We start from the raw sequence: 11,288 nt of genomic DNA, 5'->3' as shown, positions 1-11,288 counted from the left end.
AGCAGCAAGAAAATTAATATGAAGACATGAATCCATGTTGTTTTAAAACTTCTGGTTCCCCAAGTGACCACAGAAAGAGCATAAAGGGCAGAGTTTGCATGCATGAAGACCCTTCCATTACAATGCCCTATTCAAAAGCTTGTTTGCAGTTTCTTAAGAGAGAATTTGGCCTTTTCACAAAGGTGCTGGCTGAGCATCACCCTCTATTATTGAAGAATATGTATAATGTACCGTCAAATAGCAGCAGGCACATAAAATTAAAGAAAAACAGCCCTGCATTTTTAACCTTAGCCATAGATTTTCTTCCTCCTTTGTACTTCTTGATGAACAAGATAGAGATTTTTAAGTACTTAAAATAATTTTAAGTGCTCCTGGAATATTGAGGGTCAATTTTTCTGATAATGTTTGCCTAAGTTATTGAGCAGATACCCTGGTCAATAATATCTAGAGGCTGCTACTGGAAATTAGCCCCTGTCACACCTGTGCCAAGTCAGCATGACAAACAGTATTAAAAAATAAGTACTGAAGCAATCTACATGGATGTGTTTTAATCTGCTGAACACTGTTTAATCTGCTGGACACTCTCAGAAAATATTACAATCAAATACCTTTAAGTAATAAGGGGAAAAATAAATGGAGTTTCTAGAACTATGCAAATTATTCCAAGTAAAATACTGGCATATCTTTGTCTTTTCTTGGTAAAGGGTTTGCAAACTTTGAACAAAAATGGAAAAAAAAAAAAGTATGAATTACTTCTGCTATCTGGCCTAAGGAAGTAGAAAGGCCACAGATAAAGCTATGTGACAAACTCCACACAGATAGAGTCAGAAGAGATTTCTCAGATATTTAACAGGGAAGGATGGGATCATCACCGCACTTCACAGCCTAGGACAAGAGAAGAGTCCCTGTTTCCTTTACACATTCACTGCTCAGTCTTGTTCAAACACGTCCTCTGAAGCCAGAATATTGGGAACTATTTCCCCCATATCCCCTCCTGTCACTACGCAGGACGGGAGTGACACAAAGAGCTCTGCTCTTCTTCATGGGTGTGCTGGCTGTGAAGGAAGGTAATGAGGCTGCTGCACTGCAAGAGCTGAATATGCTTATTGCCTCCTCCACCTCCTCAAAATAGAAGCAGAGATGCAATTAATAATCAATAATTTGTTTTCTGGCTCTCCAGGACAGTGCAGATGTGCAGGGGGTTTTTTGCTATAAGTATGTTGTAAAATTACAATCTACTCTTCCTCAACATTCAGGAATGTCCAGAATGGAAGCCCATATGGCACCTACATTATCAGCTTTTTTTTTTTAATGTGAAGATTTTCTTCAAGTGCCTGCTTACCCCAGCCACCTGTAGGTGTAGTTAGTTGACTCAGACTTTCACACAAGATTGCAATCATTAAAATTTGCTGAATTTTATGTGATAGATCCTAGCTTTTAGGTAGAAATTCCCTCAAAACTGATTACAAAAAATAATATGCATGGCCCATATTTAGACCTGCTGATTGATGTCATTCACCCATCTTGTGTTTTCTCCATAAGATGTCAACACAGAGCTGCCATCCCTCAGAAGGGTGCGCTTCACTGTCAGGCCACCCATTTTACAGATATGCTAAGCATAGCCCTGAACCAGGGTCAAAGTCTAACAGTAGTTTATATTATATGTCCTATTTTATGCCCCTGAAATCTATGTCCTATTTTACGCCCCTGAAAACCACCTTGTTTTTAAAGTGGTGTGTTTAAAATGGAGACAGAAGAGAATGTTCCTTCAAAATGTTAAGAAAATTTGTCATAATGTTTTTGAGTTACAGCCTGCAAACTTACCCTGTTCTGAAATCTGAACATTTGCATTTTTTTTTTCTTTTTTTTCCTTATTGCCTCAATGCCTTCTTGCTAACAACTTTGCACAAAAGTTAAAACTCCTGGGATTCTTAGACACTAGCCATGTTTTCAGCACAAATTCCTCATTTTGATCATTTCTTCTGGTGAATTGTTTTAGGTCCCAATTCTGTGAGAACTAAGTAAATAATGATAATTTCACTTATATCAAGAGCTTAATGGAGGGTTACTATCAACTTTGCTGTAAGCAGTACCAGTCCTGCTACAATAGGATTGTTTTGCAGTTTTATTTCATGGGTAAACTGGAGCTCCATGTGGCACACATAGCTTCTGTATGGCTTCTTAAAAAAAAGAAAAAAACCCCGAAACTATATCTTACTTTTTGTCTCCCAAGAATAAAACTAGTGAGATCTTAAGCCAAGAATAGTTAATTTTCTTTCTCAAGGATGATAGATATATGCTATGGACCAGCATCACAGTTGGCAGCTGTACCTTTCTAGTTCTGTAGGTATGTATTTTTTCAGGTGTATTGGCAGCACTGAGAAACAGATGGAAGTGTCTGGATGAGAGAGGAAATGTCAGCTCAAACTGGGGCTCTCATTGATTCATCACAATTTTTGTGTGACTAAGATTATGAAAAACAATGATTTTTCTCCTGCCACAAGAAATAAAGTCATTGTTGATATCTTCTTTTCAAGAAGAATATTATTATTACAGGATGGTGCCAGTACACCATTTGAAAGAATAACAAGCTTTACTTTAAGAAAAGACTGGTCATTTTTTTCTAAATGTTGTGTCCTAGTTCGTACATAATTAATTCAAGGACAACCTAAAGCTGTGTGTTATATCTGAGCTCAGATTTGATCATCCTAATGATCGTTTCTGGTTTCATATCTATATACCCATCCATACTGCTAGACCCAGCAAATTCATAAAGGCTCCTTCAGGTTGGAGGGCCTATACTTTATCTAGTTTTACAAGGCCTGAGGATAAATCTCAAACTTACAAAACAAACTGGAACCAATATATAAACTGGGATTTATAAAACTGTCAGGGTGAATTGATCATTAATGGTATTTTTTCTAAAATACAAGTACTATCTGAATGCAATTCATAGACAGTATGTCATATGAAAAGGTATATTAACACAATTAAAATCTAATTAATTACAATTCAGTTTCATTAAAATCTAATTACTCATCTAGATTTATGTAACTGGGACCCGAAATTAATGATGGAGGTTTGTTTCTGTCACGTATTTGCTACCCTCAGCTGGAGCTACTTCTCACAACAGCAAGGCAGCCAGGATTTCAGGTTTTTTTCACAGATTCAGCTGTCTCCGAGTCCATGAGAACTATTGCTATACCTTCCTTCCACTTAAAATGTTACTTCCCAGGTATGATCTGTGTTTTTCAGTGTGGTTGATGATGTGATCTCATTAACAGTCAGAGCTTCTTCATGCATTAGTTTTTCCCTGTTTCCAAAGCTCAAATTCATTTTTTCCCCCTTTCTTTATGCCACGTTTCTTTCCATGAATCCTTCTAAAGTTATGAATAGACTTTCGGAAGTGCTTAGGCAGTAGCAGCTGTTGTAGGAATGCTTTCAGAGCTGCTGGATACTGAACACTTCCAAGCTATTTCATCTAGACGCTTAAAAAGGAAGAGAGCCACCTGAAAGATTCATCAGAGGCTGTGGTAGTTTTGCCCTCGGTCTGTTTCACAGCCTGGCCAGGGGCAATGATGCTCCATTGCCAGAAACACAGGAACAGTACATCTTCTGTTACTACATGTTTGTATTTAACATCTGTTACTCTTTTATGTAAAAGATTCTTCTCAGTTTCCTTCATTTCAACAGAAATATGAACAAACAAAAAAAAAGAAAACCTCTTTGAACATCTCTATCAATTTTACCAAATTCCATTCATATGGAAAAATGCTCATAGAGAAGATTATAGCTGTTTCCCAGTCAGACAAGTGCTAAGTCATTCCTCATTAAACAACTGTCTAGGTTGGATTAGTCACTTCTTTAATCTCAGGTGTATTTTTTCCAATGACATAGGACTCCCCAGAAGAAATCTGAACAATATTAGCAACTCTGCTTTTAGCTTTCTTTGCATAAATGGGCAAAGAGATAAAGCTGATGAGCTGAGATCCTTTTAGTTTCACAGGTTAGTCAGTAATCCCTATGTTATTCCATGCAAGCACAAGTTCGTGAAGGTAGATAAAACCAGTGTACTGAGGTTTTGTTGTTTCTCCCACCTCCTCAGCCAGGAGCATTCACAAACCGCCACTCTTACCAGCACTGAAAGTGTGCCCTAGCTGTTTTCCTTCCTCTCTCACAGTACAGAAGCTACACTGGACAAAGCACCGCTAAGAATATGATACAGATCATTCCTCCTTGGGCACAGATGCAGACTACACATTCAAGCAGTCTTTTCCATCTCTAATATTCCTTAAACAGATTCTACTTAAAAGCATCAGCCAATAAATTAGGAACACAATACTTTACCTTACCTTATGCCTATATGGGGTAGCTAGTACAGAAAAAGTTAGGATGTGAATTTAAAACAAGAGAAAGCATTATCTCTTAATATACTTCCAGTTCAGAGTTCAAAATACAGTTTTAGCATGGAAGGAGAGTATAAAACTATAGATCTGAGCTGAGCATCATTAGCTAAAAGCAGGACAGCTTCATTTGACCAGGGTGCTAATAAAAAGCTTTGTGTTGTATACTTTGTTCTTGACCTTAATTTTCTTGGGCCTTATATGTGCCATGGAAGTCTGCATTTCTCCCAGTCTTCCTTATGGCAGTTTTCCATAAAAGCAAAAGGGAATCAGCAGATCAGGTTCTTCTGCAATCTGTCATATGACACAAGTGCACTTTACCTTTCCAAGAATTAGTATTCTCACTGCTAAAACCAAATAACAATATTCTGTGTCATTCTCCTTGGAGATCTCCAGAGGACCAGCCATACAAATCCTAGGAGCAATTGTTGGTGTCTGCAAGTGGATCCCCAGAAAATAGTCCTTGAATCATACAGATTAGGTAGATATTGCACCATTTAAGCACTTTGTCCTCTTGTATAGTGTTATGTGTCATGTTTCATCACTCTCTGCTTTTTCTACATGACGTCCTCATGCTAGATAAAGTCCAGTGGTAAAAAAGATTGTTTCATTCAAGTTTCAGCAAAGGAAGAGAGAAGAATCTCAGGGCATTGACACTGCACCATCTCCAGTAACCATTTTGTATAATAGAAAAATTCTGCTTTCACAGAACATTTCTTCATATCCCATCCCCGGTGTTGCATTGGCTATGTTTCCAGTCCCTTTGAGCTACCTAAATTTTTAACGCACCTACAACACAACTCATTCTTTACAGAAAGTTCACGTCCAAAAAGTAACACTGAAGAGGGAAAATCTGCTGAAATAATTTCCCCTAGTCTGACAAGCTGAGAGAAGAACCTCTGATCAGTTCTTTAAAGTGCATCCTCCATGGGAAAAGGCTTGGAGAGCAGAGGAATCTAGCTGGCATTCATTGTCCTTGCTTTAAACAGTTCAAAAACACCGCCATAGAAAGATTCTGAACTGGCAACTGAATAGAGCTAATATTGGGGCAGAAACAACATTTTAAAAAATCCCAAACAACTTTTAATTGCAATTTCTTGGGGGTTTAATTGTAATTAAATATTTAGTTAAATAAATTTAATTCTTTTATTATTATTACTATTGAATTTTTCATTATCTTGGTAGATACAATTAACTTACTCTTTTTTTTAAACCCCTTTTTCCTAACAGTCATTACCACCAAGTGAGCTCACAAATGGAGGACAGCAATCAGCCTTTACATGGGATGAACTGACAACTGTCAGTGAGTCTGCTACTGAGGCAGAATTAGAGAGTTCTCAGGAAAGGAGGCATGTGCTTCCCATCCCAGTGAAAGGGCTGTTTGGGGGAGTGGCGACACTAAATGCCATCTCACTAGAGAATAATCTCTTCTGGCAGGCAATAATCAAAACCCTTTGGCAAGCAGCAAGAAGGATGTTTAAATGACTTCTGACTTGGAGAATAAGGCTGCTCATGACTAATCTATTTCCAGAGAAGAAGCTACAAGGGGACTCAAAAGCAAACACCCCATAAATCCTGTGTGAGTTTCAGGTAGGAACAGAGTTCTATGAAGTCTGTGAAAATGCCATATAGGCAGATTCAGAAGTATTTTAAAATAAGAAAATACAGGGGGGTAGCAATAAGGAGTTAGTCAGTCAAGATAAGAAAGTTTGCACTACCCTTATCCTATGTCTTGATGTAACATTCTTTGCATTTCACACTTCAGAGTGAGTTATGTAACAGTTACCATCATTTTAGAGATGCTCGGAAAGCACTAATATATGAGAGTTTTAGTGGAAGGGCCTCCCATTCTTACATGCATACAGAAAGAACCAACTTCCAGCACACTTTCTGCGTGAAAATCTCCTTGATTAAATGTGTAGTCATAATTGCGTATAGATCAAAGTGCTAATCATCTTAGCTGACAGCACCAGTGATGCAAAGCACTAATATTCTACCCACTATTCCCTTTGAAAAATGCCCTCTCTGACTGTGAAACACAGACATGCTTTGCACTCACCAGTTTAATGTGTTTGGAGGTTCATAAAGCTGAGCTTCTATCTTACAAGTTTTTCTTGGCAGATATCTATCAATCAGCATCTTTTCATTAAGGTGGCAGCCACTGTAAGAACCATTTAATCTCTGAGCGGTTCTGTCCTATGGAATCTGTCCTTCAGTATGGGTCCTTGTAGAGGTCCCTGTACCAAAAGGTCCTTGTAAAAGAGCTCACAGCCCAAAGCTCTAATTCTATAATGATCTCTCTGTCTAAAGATCCCTGAACCAGTGAAGAATTTATTATGTTGGCCTATCCCCATAAGGAAGTTTCAGGAAAATGGGAAGCAATGATAAATTAAGCAATCTGGGATGCAGAGCAACAGTCAGTGATGGAAAAAATAGGAACATACTTTTACATGTTTGTATTGGGTTTGTGTGGCAAGGTTTTGGTAGCGGGGAGGGCCACAGGGGTGGCTTCTGTGAGAAGCTGCTGGAAGCTTCCCCCATGTCCAACAGAGACAATACCAGTCGGCTCTAAGACGGACCCACCGCTCGCCAAAGCCGAGCCAATCAGTGATAGTGGTAGCACCTCTGGGAGAACAGATTTAAGAAGGAAAAAAAGTTGCAGGGCACACACAAATGACAGCCGGAGAGAGGAGTGAGAATATGTGAGAGAACCAGCCCTGCAGACCCCCAGGTCAGTGCAGAAGGAGGGGGAGGAGGTGCTCCAGGCGCCGGAGCAGAGATTCCCCTGCAGCCTGTGGGGAGGACCATTGTGAGGCAGGCTGTCCCCCTGCAGCCCAGGGAGGTCCATGGTGGAGCAGATATCCACCTGCAGCCCATGGAGGACCCCACGCCAGAGCAGGGGGATGCCCGAAGGAGGCTGTGACCCCGTGGGAAGCCCATGCTGGAGCAGGCTGCTGGCAGGACCTGTGGCCCCACGGGGGACCCACGCTGGAGCAGTCTGGGCCTGAAGGACTGCAGCCTGTGAAAGGGACCCACGCTGGAGCAGTTCGTGAAGAACTGCAGCCCGTGGGAAGGACCAACCCACGTTGGAGAAGTTCATGGAAGACTGTCTCCTGTGGGAGGGACCCCACGCTGGAGCAGGGGAAGAGTGTGAGGAGTCCTGCCCCTGAGGAGGAAGGAGCAGCAGAGACAACGTGTGAGGAACTGACCCCAGCCCCCATTCCCCGTCCCCCTGCACCGCTACGGGGGGGTAGGTAGAGAATCCGGGAGTGAAGCTGTGCCCGGGAAGAAGGGAGGGGTGGGGGGAAGGTGTTTTGAGATTTGGTTTTATTTCTCATTACCCTACTCTGGTTGATTAGCAATAAATTAAGTTAGTTTTCCCCAAGTCGAGTCTGTTTTGCCTGTGACAGTAATTGGTGAGTGATCTCTCCCTGTCCTTATCTTGACCCACAAGCCCTTTGTTATATTTTCTCCCCCCTGTCCAGCTGAGGGGGGGGGGAGTGATAGAACGGCTTTGGTGGGCACCTGGTGTCCAGCCAGGGTTAACCCACCACAATGTTTAAAGTGAAAAAAAGGGGACTAACTGCTGTTAGATATGTTCATGAAAATAAGACAGAGTCAATGATAAACTGGGAGACATACTGGAGGATTACGGTATTTTTCACTACTCTATTCTTTCAAGGACTGGGTTTCTAAACAAGTTTAAAAACCATAACAGTAAATCAGACATCAGCAAAGCTCTGAGCTTCTTGAAGACACTGCCATGACCAGGCCTGTGGGCTTTGTTAGCTTGAATTCTTGTTTACAGGTATTTCCTGCCAAAAAGTTGAAAGGTGTTTCCAGAGCAAAGAACAAGCCAGAAGAAAATAAACCCATGAAAATATTAGAAGACTGTGAAGATGGGAAGATTGCTATGTATTCATTAATGATCTAATTATCAGGATCATGAATGGCTGTATTGGGTCATGGGGCTATTTAGCATATGTTTTAATAATAGGGAATGAAGAAGGAAGTAGTACCGCTACAGCCACAACTGTCCAAAGATATGAATAAGACTAGTTTGTATTAAAGAAATAATACCTTTTATTAGACCAGCTGACAGAGCTAGAAAAAACACAGTCTCTTCTCCAGATTAGAAGCAGGAGCAGAAAATTTTCAAATTGGATGCTGGGTAAGAACAAGCGGTTTCTGCTAAACTTCTCATATGCTAATTGATATGACCAAATTCTGATAAGGACATGTGGACCAGTGCAGGCAGTTTGCAAGAGAATAGGTGCTAGTGTCATTAGGTCCCAGTCTTGGAGAAGAGCAAGAAATACTGCCTAAAACCTGTGAAACATTAAGGAATTACTTCAGGATCAGAAGAGAAGGAAGAAATCTTATTTTTTGCATCAACAAAACAATATCTCTGTGGGTGTATGTTGGGTCTATGACTTTAAGTATTTGGTAGAGTTATGAGTTTTAGTTCCCAAGTTTGTCTTTTGAAAGTATTTTATAGGTCTCCTCTGAGTATCAGGACTGAATTGTCAAAGGTGAAGTAGCTGCTCTGTGAAAAAAGTTTTTCCCAGTGGTAGCTGTATATTTATGTCCTGCATCGATTGCATGTGTGAATTCATTTCAGTACACAGCAGGTGTGGTTTTTTATCCAAGTAATTTCAAGGATGCTATTTTGTGCACTAGATGAAATTCTGGAATGCACAGATGTTTATTGTGAGAATGAACACTTTGATCTATGTTGCTATGTGTTATCAAATAGAATAACCAAAGATCAACATGCTTGCCTCTAGAAAACCAGCACTCACAAAACCCTCTTAATCAGTCTAAAGATGATGTTCACCAAAAAGGGTATTCTTCTAAGGAAATAAATCACACCTGAATATTGTTGTGACTTACTACAGTACAAACTAAACAAAATACAACAAGAGAACCCACTGCCCATACACTTCTGCATAGACCAAACATTTTGCTAAGCAAATTTCAATGTATATTGGGTTTTAAAATGAAAGTATGCACTAGACTTGAGCTTGTCCTATACTGCAATCTATATAATCAAATCATTAAATATGTACAACCTGTTCTGAAAGACAACCCACCCAGAACCCTCTCTGCCTCTGTCACTGTCCCTACTCTCCTGAGCTTTCAAGTACTCTTCCACAGCTTATCAAAGTTCTCATCAAAAGCAAGCTTTCCATAAACCAGCAGGCATCATACAAATGAAAAAGCTGTCAGCACAACTCCACAGGCACTGCAATAAATGTTTCACCAGACCCAGGCTAGGTCCCTCTACTTGATTAACTTTGACTCCAAGTTCTTCTCCTTTTCCATACTGTTCTTCTTCCAGACAAACAGTCCACCCATGTTTACCCTTTCCCCAAAGGCCCCATTTTTGTTGACTCTTATTTGGTATGCATACGATCATTCTCAAAATTCCTACCTCTGTCAGCAGTCCCATCAAACTAGCGTCTTCCTTGTATTACCTATACTTCTCATGTTAGTGTCTTGTTTGCAGCATCCCATGAAAAAACATAGGAGCGAGAGACTGTTGTGTAGCTCTGGCTACAGGCTTAGCAGATCAGTGAGGTTAAGGTGAGATGAATTGGGCTTTATAGTGTTTGGCTGTAATGCATAAACAGTCACTGGAAAAAGATGTCCTGGGTGATCTAACATCCTTTTTATCCAGTGTTTCAGTGATCTTTTACCATGTATGGTTTACCTTTATTCTCATACAACACTTGATATCACATAGCTCCTTCAGTATGAACTCTTCTCGATATAACCATTTTAACTGGAATGCTACTGAGCACATTTTGCCTCGTAATGAAATAATGTGAAGAAAATTCTATTTTTGAGCTTCAATTCAATGAGAAGCATTAGAAAGATTATGAAAAGCCACTTTCTTACAGCATCAGCATGAAGAGAAAAATGTAACAGGGGTTTACTGGAATTGCAAATAAACTGAACTCAGATACAATTTAGGAGATCAAAATCAGGGAACAAGACTGATAAAAACACAGGAGCAACAAGGAGGGACCTTGCCTTAGATGTTAATGCAATGCACAGAAGACATTGAACAGGTAGGTTATCTAGAGGCAACTTTATTAAACAACACAGACTAAAATGTTCCAACAGGAACTGTCCCATGCAAGTCACCTTCCTCTTTCAATTTCATCTATCTTGCATTACATGATGTCCACAGAAGAGCAACGAAGCTGGTGAAGGGCCTGGAGCACGAGTCCTATGAGGAGCAGCTGAGGGAACTGGGGTTGTTTAGCCTGGAGAAAAGGAGGCTGAGGGGAGACCTTATCGCTGTCTACAACTACCTGAAAGGAGGTTGTAGCGAGGTGGGGGTCCGTCTCTTCTGCCGAGTAACAAGCGACAGGACGAGAGGAAGTGGCCTCAAGTTGTGCCAGGGGAGGCTTAGAGTGGATATTAGGAAAAAATTCTTCACCAAAAGGGTTGTCAGGCATTGGAACAGGCTGCCCAGGGAAGTGGTGGAGTCACCATCCCTGGAAGTATTTAAAAGACGTGTAGATGTGGTGCTTAGGGACATGGTTTAGTGGTGGACTTGGCAGTATTAACAGTTGTACTCTATGATCTTAAGGGTCTATTCCAGCTAAATGATTCTGTGATTCTGTATTCTACTCAATATCAACACCTCAGTGCCTAACATGCTCCCATCACACAGGATAGAGAAAAAAATTTTTTTATTACACTGAATGCAATAACCCACTCCCTGAATATTCACCTTTGCAAATACTTGCTTTTGCATACTAGGAGCTTACAGCCTGCTGCCCTGCCCAGGCAGAGCAACCCTCTTTCCCATGTTCAGGAGGAGGTAGTGCACCTTGAATTTTAGTACTAAATGCAATGAAAGGAAGAGGAACA

The sequence above is a fragment of the Harpia harpyja genome, chromosome 3 (assembly GCF_026419915.1).
Source record: "Harpia harpyja isolate bHarHar1 chromosome 3, bHarHar1 primary haplotype, whole genome shotgun sequence".
In the NCBI taxonomy this organism is placed as follows: domain Eukaryota; kingdom Metazoa; phylum Chordata; class Aves; order Accipitriformes; family Accipitridae; genus Harpia; species Harpia harpyja.
This window is presented reverse-complemented; position numbering follows the sequence as displayed.